Source organism: Hypanus sabinus, chromosome 2 (genome assembly GCF_030144855.1).
Source record: "Hypanus sabinus isolate sHypSab1 chromosome 2, sHypSab1.hap1, whole genome shotgun sequence".
Classification (NCBI taxonomy): domain Eukaryota; kingdom Metazoa; phylum Chordata; class Chondrichthyes; order Myliobatiformes; family Dasyatidae; genus Hypanus; species Hypanus sabinus.
The window spans coordinates 185,558,319-185,580,789 of NC_082707.1; the positions used below are offsets into that span (position 1 = coordinate 185,558,319).

The 22,471-nt window shown below is 41.5% G+C and overlaps 1 protein-coding gene across 12 annotated transcripts in view; it reads left to right on the plus strand.

Moving 5' to 3' along the window:
- foxn3 (forkhead box N3) overlaps positions 1 to 22,471 on the plus strand; it is a 378,764-nt gene that overhangs the window by 272,248 nt on the left and 84,045 nt on the right. The window lies entirely within an intron of this gene.

Below are 22,471 nucleotides of genomic sequence, written 5' to 3' on the forward strand. Positions count from 1 at the left end.
CACCTGCCTAAAGGAAAGGTATCATTAAGATTGAAAGAGTTAAGAGAAAATTTACAAGGATCTTGCCATGTCTTGAGAACCTGAGTTATAGGGCTAGGTTGAATCGATTAGGATTTTATAGTCTAGAGTTTAGGAGAATGAGAGAAGAATTGAGAGAGGTATATTAAATTAAGATTGGTAAAAATAGGGGTACTGTAAACTCCATCAGGCTTTTTCCACTGAGGTTGGGTGAGACTAGAATTAGAGGTCATAGGTTAAAAGTAAAAGGTGAGATATTTAAGGGGAACATGAGAGGGATAGTCTTCGCTCAAAATGTAGTGCAAGGTTGAATGAGCTGCCAGCAGAAGTGGGTGGATGCAGGTTTGATCTCAACGTTCAAGTGAAGTTTGGATTAATACATGGATTAGATGGGCACAAAGGTCTAGGATCCAGGTACAGGTGATGGGGCTCGGCAGACTTATAGTTGAGCACAGACTAGGTGAGCTGAAATACCTGTTTCAGTGCTGTAGTACTCTATGACTCTAGTCAGATGCTTCTCCTGTCTTGAAGAATTTGACCTCTTTAAAAGTACCTCACACTGATGTGGATAAAGGGGAAGAGGTATTGGAATGCAGCCTGGTCAATAAAACCTTCAGCTGCCGGTATTTGATGATGTTTCACTAATTCTTTGAAGAGAACCAGAGGCAAAAACAAACATTAGTATGAAAGAAAGGAAATGTGCAAACCTCTCAGTGGCTATTTCTCCATTATTCCTTTATAAAATACAAGCAAGTGACGTGTGTATTCATTTGTGTAGTAATGTTTGCAAAATAAATATTAACATTTTCTGACAAATGGTACAGATCGGAAAACATAGCTATAAATATAAAATAGAACAGACCATTTTTGCAATTGCAGTGCCTATAAAAAGTAATCACCCCCCTCCTGGAAGTTTTCATGTTTTATTGTTTTACAGCATTGAATCACAGTGGATTTAATTTGATCAACAGAAAAGACTCTTCCGTGTCAAAGTGAAAACAAATTTTTACAAATTAGTCTAAATTTATTACAGTTATTAAACACAAAATAATTAATTGCATTGTTACTCAGTGGACTGGGCAGTGTTTGAGGACCCATCATCGAATCTGAACGAATACTCTACCGGTTCAGGACTTCACAAAAACAGTTGTGTCCCCACAGAATCATTCAAAGCCTTCTTCAACTAGAAGACCTGGATGAACCATGAGATCCACAGTCCACTGAGTGCCAGATCAACGGCATTCAGGTCTGGTGACCAAGTAAAGTACGAGAGGTCCAGACACAATCCCCAGAACGACATCTCGTGTCTGATTTTCCTACCTTAACAACAAGTCAACAGCAGCTGTCATTTCATTAGCTCTTCACTCAACCCTGGAATATCTGGACAGTGAAAATGCATACATCAGGATGCTCTTCATTGACATTCAATATTCTTATACTCTCAAAACTAATCAATAAGCTTCAAGACTTAGGCCTCAATATCTCCTTTTGCATTTGGATCCTGGATTTCCTCACTTGGAGACCCCAGACAGTTCGATTTGGCAACAACATCTCCACAACATCCATCAGCACAGGTGCTCCTTATGACAAAGCCATATTTAAATTTGGTGATGACACCACTGTTGTTGGCTGAATCAAAGTTGGTGACAAATCAACACATAGGAGGGAGATTAAAAGTCTGGCTGAGTGGTGCCACAACAATAATCACTCACCCAATGTCAGCAATATCAAGGAGATACAGGAGACTCAGGACTCACACCACCAGGTTTAGTACTTGAACTAGAGGGGATAACTTCACTCGCCCCATCACTGAACTGTTCTCACAACCTATTGACTCACTTTCAAGGATCCTTCATCTCATTGGCTTGATATCTATTGTTTATTTATTTGTTATTACTAATATTATTATTATTATTTATTTTTGTATTTGCACATTTTGGTGTCTTTTGCATATTGGTTGCTTGTCCATTCTGTTGGTCTTTCATTGATTCTATCGTGTTTCTTGTATTTATTGTAAAGACCCGCAAGAAAATGAATCTCAGGGTTGTAAATGGTGATATATGTATTTTGATAATAAATTTATCTTGGATTTGGACTTTGAACTTTGAATTACTTGGAGAAGTATCTCGTGTGTAGTGGAACAGAGATGAGGGATTTCTTTAGCCAGAGGATGGTGAATCTGTGGAATTCATTACCATGGACAGTTGTGGTGGCCATGTCATAGGGTATATTTAAAGCAGAGATTGATAGGTTCCTGATTAGTAAGGGCTTCAAACAATATGGGGAGAAGTCAGGAGAATAGGTTTGAGAGAGATAATAAATCAACCATGATCGAACAGTGGGGCAGATTCGATAGGCCAAATGGCTTGGCGCTGCTCCTAAGTCTTATGGTTCTTATATCGACACACTATTCTCAAGCAATCAGTGTTGCTACAGAAAGTGTTCAGGAACAATGAAAACTATGTGCCTTTCAAAACCTCAGGATGTCTCAAGGACGAAGAAATGCATTTTGAAGTGTATTCATTGATATAATGAGAAGAAGATTGGACTGTGAATGTAAGGAGAACTCCTTACTATAGTGCTGTGGGGACATGAACTTCTCTTGGAGAGGGTAGATCTAAATTCAATATCCAATATTATTTTTGCTCAAGAGTTTGAGCAGGATTTTAAACTATGCCTTTGACTAATACTGAATCATAGGAATTTCTTTAGAGTGGAACAAAATGTTGAAATATCTGCATGTGAAATACAATACCCATCTCTCGCAGTTTGGTTGGACAGCATAGGAGAACTGACATGTATCAAGATAGTTAGTTGATCCATCTTATCTGTTCAACAACTGGCAGTTGTTCTAACCAGTGTTTCAGTTGTGTAGATTGAACAGATGTAGGAGTAGAAATGATCTTTTTACTAACATAACCAATTTTTAAGCATGCACATGGTTGTTTTATGGAATAGATCTGGTGAAAAGACTGTGGTACCTTTGATATCATGTCTTTAAAGTGTTGATTCACTTTGATAACTGCACAGTCAATTGGAAGCTTTATTGACTTGAATTAATGTTGTATTTCCAGTTGTAGTTTAGAGATACAAACCCTTGTTGTATTTAGCATTACTAAGATGTGTTCTGTGCCTTTGTTAAGAATTTTGCAAACTAAGTCTGTTGTTTAATGTTATATTTGAGTGTGAGATATCTTTCAGTCATAGATGCAACCCAGGTGAGGAAGATAAATGGAATAAAAAATCCATTCTCTCAAAATAGCAGAGTGGAAATAAATACTGGGAGATGGTGACGAAGAACTGGGAAGTTTTGTGCTTGTTACTGTAGCCTTTCAACAGTTGAATCTCATTCTAATTTACTTCTCTGTTACGATTGGAAAATATGTATACCACTCATCAGTAAAGATCTAGCTGTAACTATCTCAATGTGTTGACAAAAGAGAATTGCTTGTGTTGGTGTTTTGGTGCTAACAATGTAAAAATATTGCTTGTTTCAGAAAGTGCTATCAATCACAATGAAGTTGAAAGCTCAAAGGATTAGATCACATACCAGCTACACCTGTTGAAAATCTAACACAACACAGTCCTTAATGTGCATCCATTAGAAGTTCTACTTTATGGAACAGTGATGTCATCCAGAGACACAATTAGTGACACCTCTGAATAACATGGCAACATCAATAAACATTTAGTAACCAAGTAATTATTCTCAGGCATATTGTTTGGAATTTTGTTGGCAAGGCCATTTATCAAGATAATTAGATTGCATATACAGTAGTTCTAACCATAGGCATGCCGAATGCAGTGCTTTTCTTGTTGTTCAAGAGAGCAACTGGTTTGCAGAAATGTCTGATAGAAATCTGACTGATTCAAACACAGCAGTTTCAGGCAGCCCCTTGTCAGTTTGTCCAGCCGCAAAAAAGCAGCATCCGTCATCAAAGATCCCCCACCATCCAGGCCATGCTCTCTTTTTACTGTTGCCATCAGGAAGGTGGTACAAGAGCCTCAAGTCCCACACCATCAAATTCAGGAACATTTATTACCCCACAGGCATGGATAGCTTCTCTCATCACAACTCTGAACCTACAGACTCACTTTCAAGAACTCTTTGCCATGCATGTTCTCATTATTGTTTATTTTGTTTTATTATTTGCTCGATTTGTTATCTTTTGCACATTGCTTGTTTGTGGGTCTTTATGTAGTTTTCATAATTTTGCTGTATCTTTTATTTTCCTGTAAATGCCTGCAAGAAAATGAATTGCAGGATAGTATATGGTGACCTATATGTATTTTGATAATAAATTTACTTTGACTTTTAATTTATTTCTCCTGTGCCTGGCCTCAACTTAGATTACTGACCCAGCTCTGTAGGTATGTTGTGTATTTCTGCCAGGGCAGGTAGTGAAGCTGTTCAGTGTTCTATTAGACCCAGTGCAACATGACACACAAGCAACAACAGAATTTGCATTATATACAGCCAGTGGCCACTTTATTAGGTACACCTATTCATTAATGCAAATATCTGGCAGCAACTCAATGCATAAAAGCATGCAGACGTGGTCTTGAGGTACAGTTATTGTTCAGACCAAACATCAGAATGGGGGAGAAAAGTGATATAACTGATCTTGACTGTGGAATGATTATTGGTACCAGACAGGGTAGTTTGAGTATCTCAGAAATTGTTGATCTCTTGGGATTTTCACACACACCAGCCTCTAGAGTTTATAGAAAATGTTGTGAACAACAGGAAAAGAACATCCAGTGAGCAGCAGTTCTTTGTGCAAAAATGCCTTGTTAATGAGAGAAGTTGAAAGGAAGACAACAGTAACTGAACTAGCCAAGTGTTACAATAGTGTTGTGCAGAAGAGCATCTCTGATTGCACAACATGTCAAACCTTGAAGTGGATGGGCTACAGCAGCAGCAGATCATGAACATGCACTTAGTGGCCACTTTATTAGGTACAGAAGGTACCTATTAATATGACCACTGAGTGTATTTACTGCTGAAAAACTAATCATTCCTGAAATTTATTTTCTTGCGGGCATTCAGAGCAGCCACATAAAATTTTAACAGCTCGTCCTAAAATCGTCATATATCTCCAGAATTGTATTTCTCACACCACACAACCACTTCTTCCCAGAAACAGCCTCCTGTCTGTGAAGTCTGGAACTCTTTCCTAGCTATTCGAGATAACTTGGTCAAAGATTACTCTTTGTCTACCTGCCACTTTTCATAGCCACCTGAATCCATTACTCAGCCACTCTCCCCCCCCATCATCTGCTGTATCAGATTCAAGATTATTTATCACGCGTACACCGAAACATACAGGGAAATGTCACTTGCGTTAGCAACCAACACACCCGAGGATGTGCTGAGGGCAAACTACATGTGCTGCCTCAGATTCTGCTGCCAGCATTACTATGCTCACTGTGCTCCACAGAACACAACAAGCAACAAAACAACAACATCAAAATATACGGTATATGTCACCATATACTACCCGGAGATTCCTTTTCTTGCGGGCATTCACGGTAAATACACAGAAACACAATAGAATCAATGAAAAACTACACACAAAGATGGACAAACAGCCAATGTGCAAAAGAAGACCAACTGAGTAATCATAAATAATACCAATAATAGTTCTAAATAAATAATTAATAAATAATATTGCGAACGTGAGCTCTAGTGTCCTTGAAAGTGAGTCCATGGGTTGTGGAATCAGTTCACTGTTAGAGAGAGGGAAGTTTTCCACGCTGGTTCAGGAGCCTGATGGTTGTAGTGTAATAGTTATTCATGAACCCGGTGGTATGGAAAGTAAGGCTCCTGTAGCTCCTTCCCGATGGCAGCAGTGAGAAGGGAGGAAGGCCTAGGTGGTGGGGTCCTTAATGACGGATGCTGCTTTCTTGTGGCAGCACTCCTTAGGATAGAATGGAGTGCTTTTCATATACTGGACTTGGTTCCATCTAAAACCTACCACCCTCTGTCCTAACCCTCCCTTTTACTGCTCTATACTGCCAATCTTTCCTTTTCCCCCCTCAGTTCGAATTTGCAGGTTCTTCACCTGAAATATTGACATGCACCTTATGCCTTCACAGTTGCTGCTTAACCTACTAAATTCTTCTAGCTTTCTATTTTTTTTAAGATTCCATCATCCAACCTGTGACAGATGTCATTCTGAAGTAGCTTCATTGACCCATATGTTTTGGTCTTGCCCTTGTTTGCAAAATTATTGGAAAGATATTTTCGGTATTATTTCAACAGTTCTGAATATCAAATTGCAACCGCATCCTAATACTGCAATTTTCCGTTTACCAATGGAGGATAATATTTGTTTATCCCCCTCAGCTCGACGGATGATTGCATTTGTTACATTAATGGCTAGAAGATCTATCCTATTGAACTGGAAAGAAATTAATCCTCCAACTATATTTCAGTGGTTTTCTCAAACTATCTCTTGTTTGAGCTTAGAAAAAATTAGAAGTGTTGTCTTTGGTTCTTCAGTTAAATTTGAAGAAACTTGGAGACCATTTATCCAACATTTTCATATCAGTTAAACTGACTTTTCCTAAACCCTGCTACTGTTATCCTTAATTATTTGGATGGAGGTGCGGAGTTATTGAAGCTACTGTGTATATTTGACATAATGCAATGGCTCATGTTGGTTAGGTTTTTTTTTCTTTTCTTTTTTTGTTTTTTTTCCTTCTTATTTACTCCCTTTTTTCGTAATTACTATGTGTTTGGGAGGTTATTATATATGGATTATCATCTATATGAATGTATACTTAACCTATTAATTATGTACTTTCAAACTCTCTGTATTCATGTTTCATTTATGTCAGAAACACACTGAGTCTCAGCAATTTGCAGAACGGTAAACTTTATTTTTCGAGTCTGCAGAGTCGGACCCAACCAGCTCCTGCTAGATTGAGTGCCGAATTACACTTTGCACAGTTTTTTTATACCCTAGTTGTTTACGACTTTGTGAGTTGCACCCATGTGAGGTGCAGACATTCTTCCTTAATCTCATTACAAAATTACAAATGTGACTACCCTTTGGCCCACTTATCAGCCTCAGCGCATTAACACCGTTATTGTTCAACCGTTAAGCATGTCTTCCCGTTACCTGTATCGCTTCTTTAATCAGCAAGCTATTGTTTCATCCTGATTTTGCAAATTGGTTTATACGTTGCCCTGCAAGTTGCTTTGCACGTTCTTTCTGTGTCAGCACATTCTAAATGGACTCCTTAAGAATCATTTCTCTCAATCCACCCTTTTTCTTTTTAGAATGTGCTATCAGTTGGGCTTTTGCCACGGGTTTACATAGGCTTCTTCCTCTAGCTCTACTTCCCTTTGTAGGAGTACCTGAACAGGATCAGCTGGGGCCCCTGGTTGCATGACTTGTCTTGCCACCCTAGCTACTAGCTCCCGCAAGCAGGGGATCAGACATGGTAGCAGAAGGAGGACCATCAATCCCCCTCCTATAACCCCTAAAGCGGTTCGCCACCAGCCTCCTGTCAACCATCCGTCCAGCCAGTCCCAATACCCCAGCGGCTTCCAGGTCTGTACCGGCACGTGGGCCAGTTTCCTTATTTTATCTGATATTTTTTGAACCACCTTTCCGTTGTCATCTATCTTTAAGCAGCAGTTGGTTAGATTAAACTTTCCACATACTCCTCCTTTTTGTTGTAGTCATAACATTTCTCGTTAACATGCGAGTGTGATACAAAGGACCCTGGAAAAACCGTCATGCCCACCCTTACCGTCGTCCTGCACTTATCACATCCCCCTTCAGCGCTTCTCAACAATAGCAGTATATACATTACAGTCCCAAAGTTCATTCTGTCCGTCTTTTGAGCTTTAGCACCATCGGGTCTTCTCCCTGGACGCAAGTCCATTCTGCACCTTCTTCGGGCTTTACGGGTCCCTTGATTCTCGCGGCGTGGGTCCACCCTTTTTCTTTTGTCCTTACTGCGGCTTCGGTGGTCAGTAGCACCTGGAATGGGCCTTCCCACTGCGGCTGTAACTTCTCTGGCTTCCAAGTCTTAATCAGGACCCAGTCACCGGGCTGAGTTCGGTGGAGTCCAGAGGTGGGGTTTGTGCGAGTAACCCCTTCCTGCGCAATTCTGCAAAAGAACGAGATAGTGCCTGTAAATAGTCCCTTACAAAGACATCTCCCCCTTGCAGGGAAGGATAGCCCTCCACCTTGTTCCAATATGGAAGGCCAAACAACATTTCATAAGGGGATACTCCTATATCTTTTCGAGGAGCCGTGCGGATTCTTAGTAGGGCCAGGGGTAGACACTTGGTCCAGGGTAGCTTGGTTTCCATCATTAGTTTTGTCAATTGCGTCTTCAAAGTACTGTTCATCCTCTCAACTCTTCCTGAGCTCTGAGGGTGCCAGGGGGTGTGCAGCTTCCACTGGATTCCTAAGGCGTCACAGATTAGATGGTGTGTTTTTGAGGCAAAGTGTGTTCCCCTATCTGAATCAATAGACCCCATTATTCCATATCTTGGGACTATATTTTCTAATAGGATCCGTGCCACTGTAGGGGCGTCCGCTTTAGTGGTTGGGAATGCTTCCACCCACCGAGTGAAGTGATCCACAATTACTAACAGGTACTTCCATCTCTGAACTTGTGGTAGTTCCGTAAAGTCTATTTGGATCCGATGGAACGGTCGGACGGCTAGTGTTTGTCCCCCCTTATGGGTGGCACGCATCATTTTCTTGATTACCTTTTGGCAGGTGTAACAGCCCCACACCTCCTGTTGAGCTAGTGTGAATATCGCTTTACAAACATAGTCCCTTAGGATAGTGTCGCACATAGCTTGCACTCCCCAATGGCTTTGTTGGTGTAGTTGTTGCAGTATATGACGAGTTACTTCCTTATTCAGTACTTGCCGTCCGTCGGGGGTCTTCCACTCGCCTTCTGATGTTTGTCGGGCTCCCCTATTGATTCCCCGTATAAGAACTGTGCCGGGTTACAACTATTGTTCCTTTCAAAGCTTACATCATCCCCGACCATCAGAATGGTTTCGTATTTCAGTATGCGAGAGTCCGTCAACCACCGCTGAGTTTTTTGGGCTAAGAGGGTGCTAACGGAGTGCGGGGTATACACCGTCATTCTTCCCCCAAAGGTTAATTTCCGTGCTTCTTCTACTAGTACGGCTGCTGCCGCTACGGCTTGTATGCACGTCGGCCATCCCCGGGATACCGGGTCTAACATTTTTGATAAAAAGGCCACAGGTTGCCGCTTTCCTCCTTTTTCTTGGGTTAGTACTCCTAACGCAGTTCCTTCATTGTTTGTTGCATACAGCTGAAAGGGCTTTTCCAGTGCTGGCAGTGTTAATACCGGGGCCCGAATTAGTTGCCCTTTTATTTTCCTGAACTTCTGTTCTTCTTCTTCGGTCCAGCTGATTATTCCCCGGTCTTCCTTTGCCAATTTGTCGTACATAAACTTCACCAGGGAGGTATAATTCTCTATCCAAATCCGGCAATAGCCCACTAAGCCCAGAAATTGTCTTATTTCCTTCTTTGTTCTGGGAAGCGGTATTTTAGTTATTCCCGCTATTCTTTCTGGGGTTATTTGGCGGTGCCCTTTACTGACTCTGTGTCCGAGATATGTTATTTCCTTCTCGACAAATTGCAGTTTCTTCTTGGACACCCGCAATCCTTTTTCTCCTAGGTAATTCAGGAGTCTTATAGTATCGTCTCGCACTACCTCCTCTGCTGGTCCCGATAGTAGTAGGTCATCGACATACTGTAATAGTTGGTTCTTTTCGGTACAATGGAATCCAGCCAATACTTGCTCCAGTACCTGTTCGAATAGGTTTGGGGACTCCGTGAACCCTTGGGGCAAGACGGTCCACCGGAGTTGCTTCTTCCGCCCAGTGAATGGATTTTCCCATTCAAATGCGAACATATCTCGGCTACCTTCCTCCAACGGGCAACTCCAAAAGGCATCTTTTAGATCTATCACACTGAACCATTCATGTTCAGGAGGTATTTTGCTCATTAATGTATAGGGGTTAGGCACTACCGGGTATCGTGTTTGGACTACCGCATTTAAGCCTCTCAGATCTTGAACCATTCGATACGTGCCGTCGGGCTTTCGGACCGGTAGGATGGGGGTATTAAAGGGTGACATACATTCTTCCAGGAGTCCATCTGATACTAATGTCTCAATTACAGGTTGTAATCGTTGTAATCCCCTCCTCCCTTCCATGGCAATGGGATATTGCCGTCTTCTCACCGGGCGGCTGTTTGGCAACAGGGTGATTTTCAGTGGGGTGATGTCCAGGCCGCCCCGATTACCTTCTTGATACCAGACACTGGCCTTTATTTCCTGATCATCCTTTTCAGTCATTACGAACAGTTTCACCTGAATTTCACCTTGATATGGCACCGTCCCGATCCCTAGCAGTGCCTGCAAATCTCTTCCCAATAAGTTGAATCCGGCTGACGGAAGTAATAACACATCCTGGATACCTTCCCGGTCGTCGCATTTTATCTGTACATCTTCTATTATTGGGACCTGCATAGTTTTTCCTCCTATTCCGGAAACCCCAATGGTTTTGGTCCCAATCTTGGTTCCCGGAGGGGCTTGGATTATACTAGTTCTTTCAGCTCCTGAGTCGACCATGAAGGTTACTTCTGACCCTTGAGGACCTAATTTTAAATTTACCAGGGGTTCCTGCTTGTATCTCGTCCCCAAGGGTTGGGACCCCTGACACCCCTATTCTTCTTCCATGAGGGCATAAGCTCGGACTTCTTTTCGATATCTTGGGCACTCCCTCTTAAAGTGGCCTTCCTTGCTTTTGCTTTTTCCCTAACATCCCTCTCTTCCCTCTCCGGGTCTATTTCTTCTGTTTTTTCACTTTCTTCACGTCCTCCCTCTGCTCCCGCAAGGGGCGCAGAAGGCTGGACATAGGGAGGGGGTAAATGATCGAGTGGGTCCCACTTCCGCTCCCCTTTAATGCCCAATTTAAAACTCTTTGTTGTTACTCCTGGCCAGGGAGCCCAACAAAAAGCATAAGCAATTTCTTCCGGTTTTACATTTGGTTTTGAATTAACGTAAATGTTTAAGGTTTGTCGTACCCAATCCTCCTCAGACCCAAGCCGCGGCCACCAGACCGCAGGTTTTTCTATCGGCCGTTTCGACCAAATTAAACAGTACTGTATCATTTTTTTCTTTTGTTTCCCTTTTAGTCTTCCACATCCCCAATTCTCAAACATTCTACCGAGGGGGCTATCAGGAGGAACCCCCGGGTATGGTCCCGGTCTTCTCCGTCTCCTCTTTCTTTTTAGAGCCACCCCCTCCCATCTTATTCCGCTCTTACTTAATCAGGAGGACCCCCGGGTAGCGATCCCGGTCTTCTCCGTCCTTACTTATTCCCGCACCTTTCTACTATAATAGTAGGCACTTACCCGGTGCGTCCTGGGGACTTCCAGTACCGGGTACTGTCCCCTTCTCCCCGTTTACCGCTCTGCGCTGTCCGGATATCACTCGCTCAAGCCGCGTTGGAGCGACGAGCAAGGAGTCAGGGACCGCCAAACTCGGCGGGGTGCACCGTCTCCGATGTCCTTCCTCGTGTCCATCGCGGCCGGAGTGTGGATCCCGGACGAGCCCCCACGTTGTCAGAAACACACTGAGTCTCAGCAATTTGCAGAACGGTAAACTTTATTTTTCGAGTCTGCAGAGTCGGACCCAACCAGCTCCTGCTAGATTGAGTGCCGAATTACACTTTGCACAGTTTTTTTATACCCTAGTTGTTTACGACTTTGTGAGTTGCACCCATGTGAGGTGCAGACATTCTTCCTTAATCTCATTACAAAATTACAAATGTGACTACCCTTTGGCCCACTTATCAGCCTCAGCGCATTAACACCGTTATTGTTCAACCGTTAAGCATGTCTTCCCGTTACCTGTATCGCTTCTTTAATCAGCAAGCTATTGTTTCATCCTGATTCTGCAAATTGCTGAGACTCAGTGTGTTTCTGACAATTTATGTTTGTTTAAAATTAATAAAAAGATTTAAAAGAAAAAAGAAAAAAGATTCCATCATCTGCAGTCCATTTTGCTTTGACTCCACAAATCTAGGTTTCTGTAAAAATCTTGGCATGATACTTTTTTGTTTTCAGTAGACTACCATCCCTGAAATACTTACATCCAAATGCCAAGTTATTTGTCATTTGTTCAAAGACAAAAGAATCCCTACCTCAATGTAATGGTTGACACCTGTAGGGAACCTGATATCTGAGGCTCAGAAATTAAAGCCTTCATTTAAATAAGATACAGTTACAGACCTGCAGAAGGTAATTATACTTTTTATTGCTTAGAACAGTACAACACACAGGAACAGGGCACCTCCCCTGGCAGTGTTTTCTACGCACCTACCACTTTGTTCAAGTTGGCCTTGCACTTCTTAAAACTTTCCCCCATCTCATCTTAAACCTATGCCCTCTAGTCTTTGTCATTTCCAACTGTCCTATTTATGCTTCTCATCATTTATATACTCCAAGAAAGTTATCATTCAGCTTCCGTAGCTCCAGTGAAAACAATCCAAGTTTGTTCGACCTCTCCTTAAAGGATATAGAACAGTACATCACAGCACAGCCCTTTAGCCCCAGATGTTGTGCCAACCTTTAAACCTACTCCACGATCAATCTGACTCTACTCCCTTTTAACTCTCCATTCTTCTATCATCCATGGCCTATCTAAGAGCATCTTAAGTGCCCCTAATGTATCTGAGGTTGCCTCCACTCCTGGCAGCATGTTCCATGCACCCACCACTCTCTGTGTTAAAAAACAAACTATCTTTGATATCCCTCTCAGACTTTGCTCCAATCGCTTAAAATTATGCCCTCTGGTATTAGCCCTTTTCACTCCGGGAAAATGTCTCTGGCTTTCCAATCCATCTATGCCTCATTGTGTGTCATCTTGAACACCCCTATCAAGTCACCTATCATCCTCCTTCGCTCCAAAGAAAAAAACCCCTAACTCGCTCAATCTATCCTCATAGACACGCTGTCTAATCCAGGCAGCAACCTGGTAAATCTCCTCTGCACCCTCTCTGAAGCTTCTACATCCATACTATAACAAGGTGACCAGAACTGAACACAATACTCCTTGTAACTGGTGCACTCCAATCTAGGCAACACCCTGGTGAATATCTTCACCGTCTCCAAAGCTTCCACATCCTTCCTTTGGTATGGTGCTGGGAACCACAAACAATACTTCAAATGTGGTCATAACTGAGTTGTTATAAAGCTTCCTGATTTTTACACTAAACGCCCTGCCAATGAGGGCAAGAAAACTATTTGTGGACAATTGTATGCAAAGTGTGATTACTTAGGTAATATTGGAATTTTCAGTAATATAAGATATGGCCTTTAAACTGTAAATGTTGAACTTGGCTCTTTACTGTAAGATTACTTGCCTGCTAATGTGTCAGTAATGAATGAATGTAGTACTAAAATTAACAATTGCAGCTAATTGCAATTGGAGCAAATTGATTGGTCTTACATTTCCAACCTTGTTCATGGTCGCCAATGCTGATAATGCTGCTTGCATCATTGTTATCGTTCTCAGGAGAACCACTATCCTCTCAGTTAAATATAATGGGTATCAATAATTATCCAACAGTTATGGGCCATGGCCTGTTTATATGCCTAAACAAGATTAATTTGAAAATCACCCACAGTTGTTGAAACTTTTTCTCATGAAGCATACTGCGATCATCATAAACTCAAAATATGAATGTGCGATCATGGCTTTAAAACTACAAAATTTGGTATTGGCTTTGGTTTATTGTCACTGTGTGCTTGTCTTGCATACTGTTCATATAAATGAAATCATTACACAGTACACTGAGGTAAACAAGATAAAGCAATTACAATGCAGAATGAAGACCCAAAGACATAGGAGCAAACTAGGACATCCAGCCTATCGAGTTTGTTTTGCCATTCCATTACGACTGATTTATTAAGTTATTTATTTAGAGGTACAGCATGGAATAGGCCCTTCTGGCCCTTCGAGAACCCCAATTTAACCCTAACCTAATTATGGGACAATTTACAATTAACCTAGCCGGCACAACTTTACACTGTGAGAGGAAACCAGAGGACCCAGAGAAAACCCACGCATTCCAGGTAGGACATACAGAGAGTCCTTATTATCCCTCTCAACCCCATTCAGTTGCCTTCTCCCTATAACCTTTGACATCCTTACCAATCAAGAACCTATCAACTTCCACTTTAAATATACCCAATGACTTGGCCTCCACAGCCATCTGTGATTCACTGCCTTCTGACTAAAAGAATTCCTGCTAATCTCTGTTCTAAAGGGACGTTGTTCTATTCTGAGGCCATACCCTCTGGTCCTAGACTCCCCCACTAACATCCTCTCCATGCCCACTCTACCTAGATGCCAGATTGCTACTTCTCAGACTCCACAAATACCAAATGAAGTGAATGATGAATTATATTGTTCCTGCTGATGCTGACACAGGGGATGAATATTTCTCAAATCAGCAAAAGAATATTTGTTTTATTTTGAGTGCCTAAGCAAGCCTTGTAAGAGTCTAGAAAGAAACAGGAAGTTTAGCCTTATTTGTCTCATGTACATCGAAACTTAGAGGGAAATGTGTCATTGATGTCAAGTCAAATCAGAGAGGATTGTGCTGGGGGCAATCCACAAGTGTCACCGTGCTTCTGGCGCCATTGTAGCATGGCCACAGTTCACTAACTCTAACCTTACCCCTAATCTTTGGAATGTGGGAGGAAACCCACTGGGTCATGGGGAAAATGTCCTTACAAAAAGTGTGCTGCTGACCACTGCATTACCATGCTGGTCTGTATCTTCAAGAGAGGAATAATGACAAAGCCTATTTGTAGTAAAATGTTCAGCAATTAGACATGTAAATCTAATGAAATGAAAAATGTGGTGCCAGATTATTCTGGGAAGCAATTAATTCTGAAGTAGTCCACACAAGGGATTAATCAAACTATGCAACATGATGCTGCTTGACGCAGGATACAATAAAAATTTGTTCCTCTTGGGACTTTGGCCCTCTTTGTGCCAATAAATATTATTACATGGCACGTGGGTTATACAAAAGCCATGGCCTCCTCTTCCACCACAATGAGGCCTCTCTCACGTCAGAGGAGGAATACCTCATAAATCAGCTGGGTAGCCTCCAAGCTGACAGCAAGAACATCGGATTTCTCTTCCTGTCACCTTCCCTCTTTTTCCATTCCCCATTCTGGCTCTCCTCTTACCCTTTCTCATCTCCTCACTTGTCTATCACCTCCTTCTTCAGTGTCAGCTACAAAACGGCACAGCAAGCAAGACCATTGATAATTTGTATTTCCTAAAATAATGCCCTTTTCATTAGCTTTCTCAACTATTCTCAGCTTCATGTAGCCATCAGAGATGGCCATTACCTTCAACCCATTCTGGCTCCCTTCCCACCCCTTTTCTTCTCCTTACCTGCCTATCACCTCCCTCTTGTGCCGCTCCTCTTTCTCTTTTTCCCATGTTCTGCTCTCCTATCAGATACCTTCTTCTTCAGCCATTTATCTTTTCATTCAGTCACCTCCCAGTTTTTTTACTTTATCTTCTTCTCTATACCCACTCACCTTCCCCCTCTACTGACTTCATCTAGCACCTGCTAACATATACTCCTCCCCCAGCTCACCTTCCCTTTCCTTTCCTGATGAAGGGTCTCAGTCCAAAACGTCAACTGTTGATTCCCCTTGATAGAGGCTTCCTGACCTTCTGAGTTCCTCTAGTATTTTGTGTGTGATACATAAACTCAGACAGCTGGATAGTTATGAGCATATATACAAATATGAATAGCAGTTCTTTAAAAACAATAATATCTGAAATGTTGCTGGAGTGTTCATTGACAATTGAATTACTGGGATCATTGTATTAGCAGAAAACAAATGGCTTACATCTCCTCAATATGCTGCTAAACTGGCGTATCTGTTGTACTGTACATAAATGAAAATAGGAATTTCCCTTGTTCTGTTTTCTCTAAACTAGGACAGTGAAAAACAGCTGTGTATAGGACTTTTGATCAATTGCAGAAGAATGAACTTCAGTATTTCACTAGATTTATTCAGCAGGTTAAATATAAAAGCAGAGATGTTCAACTAAAAAAAAGACATCTTGCTGATTTTCTCTAGCCAATAAAAAGGGTAAAATTTTGGCTTGGGCATTGGATTTGTATTCAACTTCCAAATAATAATTTTTATTTTACAATTTTACAAGATGCGAAGATGTGCCCAGTAATTTTTGGTTTTTTAAAATGATTATACAGTATTTACTTTTGTCACTTTGCTTGCTGGAATATGTGATGTGAATGAGCTGTATTAACTCAAGTGGAAATGTATCGGAAGACAGGGTGTTTCAACTTAATTGAGAACACCTAATTTTCTGTCTAGGTAGCCTCCAACCCTCATGGCATGAATATCAATTTCTCAAACTTCTCCCCATTCTCCCTTCTCTTTTTTTCCAGTCCCTATTCTGAATCAGCAGTTTTTCCTGTACCCACCAGGACCCAACAGCACCATTCCTCCATGGGTCATGTGATTAAAGAAGACAAGCTGAGTGTCTTTCACAACTGTCGAGCTGTTGGATAGAATCTTTCCTTTATATAGATATTTAAGTGTCTGGTTTTGCTCCTCCTGCCAGTCAGACTACTAAGAAAATGGCACTATTATCTCTTGCTCCTCATTTCCACAAACAGGAATTTGACAACCTATACACAAGAATAAATAGTCTTTCAGAAGAATGTTAACAGTAATTGATTTTGTATTCATGATCCTGAAAGAAAAGTTATTAGTAGCATCTGCAAATATTCTAGAGCCTTTTCTTAGGACATACTGAACACTCTTGGTTAGAGCCACACACACAATGCTGGGGGTTCTCAGCATGTTAGGCAGTGACTATGAGGAGAATAAAAAGTCATTCTGAGACCCTTCATCAGGGCTGGAAAGAAAGTGGACAGCGGCCCCCTTTAGAGACTCACTCTAAGATGTCATCTCCATAGATACTGCATGATGTGCTGCGTTCCTCCAGCACTTTGTGTGTGTTGTTCAAGTTTTTCAGCATCTACAGAGTCTGTTGTGTCTGTGGTTAAACTTCTTCCCTTTCTTTCAAGATCCATTTTTCTCTCCTCTCAAATTCCTTCTTCTTCAGCCCCTTTATCTTTTGCACTCTTCCCAGTTTCTTACTTCATCCCCCACCCCTCTCCACTCACCCATATTTCCCCTCACTACAGTTCCATTCTGTTTTCTTTCTCTGTACACTGGAGAGCGAGAAGAAACTGAACGAGAAAGTAAGCTGAATGAGAAACTGGAGACCCCACAGAACACAGAGGGACTTAAACTTTTCTTTGTATGAGTTGGAAACAATTTCAGAAAATATCAAGAAATTTCTCTTCCTTACAGTGTCAAGAAAGAATTAGGGAATTAGAGGGATATATCACCAAATTTTGCATTGTCACATTTAAGGACACTTGGACCATGTGCAGAGGGCCACACTAAAGCTTGGTGCAACACTGGTAATAGTTAATGGAGAATAGCTGTGGCTGAGGGCCTCCTGTCACTCCACATTAATCCGCTGTAAAGCTGCGTGAAAATCACTCCAAATGAGTTGTTTCACAACTAACCTGAATGTATGCTTTTCTGTTTACAGAACTTGGTAATTGGTTTATATTGTGGAAAAGCTTTATTCTGCATTGCCAACAATACTTACTCCTGCCCCTAATGCCTGTGCAATAGGGAAGCAATGAAGGTGCTTCATATCTGTCCATCTTTGGCCACTCAGACGTAGAAGGACTTTTCATTGCTTTTCCCATAACAGTGTTTTACCAGTCAGGGTTGTTAGCTCTGAGCTGAACACCCAAACCTGGAGGACCTGACCTTTGCCTGACCTCTAACCTTTGACCTGTCTGGCATGGGTGATTCCACCAAGAACCAAAGCATAATGCCTGACTCAAGCCAACAGAGCTCTCTGGATCACTGAGACACGCAAGCCTCCAAACCGTGACAAGGTTATGATCCTCTTGGAGGACCAACAATACACTCTTTTTAAAGCATTAGTAAATTGGAGTAGTACAAGGGAAAATTGATAACATTATGCAGATGATAGTGTTAAATAATTAGAGTTACAGAGAACATCCGGTGCAGAGAGTCAATAAGGTGCCAAGTCCAGGACAAAGTAATTTGTGAAGTTAAGGGTCCTTAGAACATAGAATAGCACTGCACGGTACAGGCCCTTCAGCCCATGATGATGTGCTAACCCCTTAAACTTCAACATTTTTCTAAATTTTTTTTCATTAATTTTGGAAACTCATCAGTACCTCAATTTGAAAACTTTCCATTATTCTTGCCATTTCCTGCTCTCTCTGTACCAAAGCCTCTTCATGGTATATTTCTATTGTATGATAGTCACCCCAGTGACTATTGTTCATGCACAGCTGTTGATAGCAAGTATCAGCAGGTTGTTAAGAGAAGAAGGGAGCCAAACTTGGTCCATTTCTCCCAAACACATTAGATTCTGCAGGTGCTGGAAATCCAGCGTAACACACAAACTGCTGGAAAATCATGTAAGAAGCTGGCAGGCGGTAGATAGAAGAGGCAAAGGGCTGAAGAAGCGGATGGAGGGGGATAGTGGACCATGGAAGAAGGGGAAGGAGATGGAGCACCAGAGGGAGGTGTTAGGTGGCTGTGGTAACGAGTGTGGATGAGCACTTGGTCAAAGAGTTGGAGAGCACCAAAGATCACAGAGGGAGCAGTGAGAGAGGTCTCACTAAACTCCTGTCAAAGAGAAGAATTAGACCTTCAGGGTAGGCATACATTGAGGGTACTTCGCAGTGGAGCAGCTAATCATAGACACAAAAGATACTGCAGATGCTCTCAAAGTTTAAAGACATACCATATGTTCTGTCAGCAAATTAGGTGGTTTCTGTTTCCAGGACAGTGCCCACACAGTATGTCTGAACATTAAGGATGTTGATCATGGATTGGGTCTGAGAATTTCCTGAAACCGTAGATCATGCGATGACTGTTTGTTTAAACTGTTCTTGAAAATTCCTGCCACGTGAGAGTTGAAGATGTTTGATTAACTTTGTCCTTAGCGCAGTTGGACTGCCTATCTTGTGGTACTATTTTGTCTAGTTGTTAAAGAGGCTTTAATTTTATTTAACCTTTTGCCATTTTGCCCAGATTAAATTATATTCACAAGAACACTGTTACAATTAATCTCTGTGCCCTCTTATCATAATTTACGTATCATTATCCAAACTGCTCCACTGTTCGGCGGCCTTGAAGATTCATAAAGTTCCCATTATATGAATTACAATTCTTTTTCAGTCCAGGCTAAAGTCATCTTACTCAATGATCAGGCTAATTGTAAAAGAATTGGAACCACATTGGTTGTCTGTTTTTTTTGCGCATTGCTTGTTTGTCGGTCTTTGTTATTTATAGTTTTGTGTAAATTCTTTGTATTTCTTTTATTTTCCTGTAAATGCCTGCAAGAAAATGAATCTCCAGGTAGGGGTCATCTGTTAATCGAGGTAGCCAAATATTTGAGACAACTCTTAAAGACCAAAAACTAAATTGAGAAGATAGCTGGGATTCCCTTCATCTATTTGGGACACTGCTGCTTAATTGGGGCAGAAGACTGTTGGTGAACAGTTTCTAACTAGCGTCAGTCACGTGCACTTGCGTGGCTTTTAGAAGCTACACTGTGCTTAGACTGATCAGTGGCAGCTGCATGCATTTGTGTTCAAAAAGCACTGATTTTTGTCACTGATGTTGGCAAGAGATAAACAGTAAAACAATTTGGAATTGTTTTGCTTACCACAGTTCCAAGCATTCAGGATTATAGATGCCAGAAACAGCCAGGAGTGAAAATGAAATGATTTCACTACTTTAATAACAGACTATTTGAAGGTATTGACAATATTACAATGCAGTCTGGTGGATGCAATCGTTAAAAGCATTGTATAAAAACAATCCATTACCTGCATTAGGTGTCTGCACTGATTTTGTTCATTTACAGTCAATCAAAAGAAGATGGCAGATAAATTCCTCCATAGATAACTATTAGGAACTAATACACAGTTTTATAATACAGTAGACATATTGACAGTGTTACAATTTGTTCTGTCTTTTCTTTAAGTACATACATTTTTACTCAGTTAAATGGTAGTGTGTCTTCTTTTATATACCTTTAACTATTTCTATGAATCATCAGCTATTTGGGCAGCCACTTAACTGACCCTGATGTGTTCCAATTAACTGGAATTCTCTGTATATGGTGACGTATATGTACTTTGAAGCCAGTCGTAACGCTGATCTATTTCACACTCTGCCAATTCTTGTGGTATCAACAGATATGTAATGTACTCGTGCTGTGGTAGATGGCCTTTGGCAATGCTGTCATTGAAGTGCAATGTTAACTATAGGAGAGACAACGCCATTTAGTTCCTACTGAGTCAGCCGCTGAATGTGTACAGCTTGCTTTGGGCTGAGAGTGAACTGAGTTTAGCGTCCTCCTTTGAAGGCATTGTAGTTTTTGCCTTGTACAGGCCTCGTGGCAACCAGAAACTTGGCTGTGGTTGTAATTGTTTATATGAACTTTGTTTGACTATTAATGGTTTAAACTCAAGGATCAACTTTATTCACCATATACATTTATATGTATTAGGAATTTGCTGTAACACACAAAATGCTGGAGGCACACTGCAGGCCAGGTAGCATCTATGGAGGGGAATAAACAGTCGACAATTTGGGCCAAGATCCTTTATCGGGAATTATGAGTTTTATTAAGTTCCTGAGTTCCTCCAGCATTTTATGTGTGTTTCTCAGGAATTCCAGCATTTCTTGTGTTCAGGAATTTGCTGTGGTGTGTTGGTGTGACATGCAACAAAAAAAAATCATTCAGCAATTATAAGAGTAAAGAATTATGTAATGATAAAGTTGTTAGAGATATGGAATAAATTGTACAGAAATTCCAGCATGTATTTACAATGTAAACAGCATTATAAAAACAACACACATAAAATGCTGGTGGAACACAGCAGGCCAGGCAGCATCTACAGGGAGAAGCACTGTCAACGTTTTGTCAGGGTCTCAGCCCAAAACGTCGACAGCGCTTCTCCCTGTAGATGCTGCCTGGCCTGCTGTGTTCCACCAGCATTTTGTAGGTGTTGTTTGGTTTCCAGCATCTGCAGATTTCCTCGTGTGAGCGTTATAAAAAGTGGCTTACAGTGCAGTGCAGCAACTGAGTGCATTCCACTTGGGTAGCCTACAACCTGATGGTATGAATATTGATTTTTCGAACTTCCGATAATGCCCCCCCCCCTTCATCATTTCCCATCCCCCTTTCCCTCTCTCACCTTATCTCCTTGTGCCAGCCTGCCCATCGCCTCTCTCTGGTGTTCCTCTCCCTTTTCTTTCTTCCATGGCCTTCTGCCTCTTTCACCAGTTTACTTCCCAGCTCTTTGCTTCATCCCTCCCCCTTCAGGTTTCACCTATCACCTTGTGTTTCTCTCTTTCCTCCTCCCCCCACCTTTTAATTCTACTGCTCAGTTTTTTTCTCCAGTCCTGTCGAAAGATTTCGGTCCAAAACATCGACTACTCTTTTCCTAGATGCTGCCTGACTTGCTGAGTTCCTCCAGCATTTTGTGTGTGTTGCTCAGATTTCCAGCATCTGCAGATTTTGGAGATAGTTGATGGGGGTAGGTGTGGCTAACTACAATGGTTGATCAGATTAACTGCCTGGGAAAAGCAACTATTAAAATGGCATGAAGCTTTTGTTTTAATAGCCCTGTAGCATTTCCCAGAAGGGAGCCTTTGGAAAAAGCAATATGCAAACTCTTACCCCTCCCCACACACACACGGAATCCAGTGCACCAGGTTATAGCATCAAGAAAAGCTATTAAAATCCTGAGTTCTGCAGTTCTATTATGTATTGTATTGAAGTGTAGCTGAAATATGTTCTACTCCCATGGTCTAACTGAACAGATGCTCTTTTATAAATGAACAACATTAGCATTCAGTGGCCATTTTTCCTATGTCTAATAAAGTGACCACTGTGTGTTGGTCTTCTGCTGTAGCCTATTCACTTCAATCAAGGGTCAATGTGTTCTGTGTTTAGAGATGCTCTTCTGCACACCATTGTTGGAACATGTGGTTACTTGAGTTACTGTTACATTCATGTCCGCTTGAACCAGTCTGGCCATTTTCCTCTGACCTGTCTCAGTAATAGGGTGTTTTTGCCCAAAGAGCTGCCACTCCATGGATTTTTTTTTTTTTTTTTTGCTTTCGCACAATTCTCTGTAAACTCTAGAGACTGCTGTATGTGAAAATTCCAGAAGGTCACCAGTTTCTGAGATACTCAGACTACCCCATCTGACACCAACCGTCATTCCCTG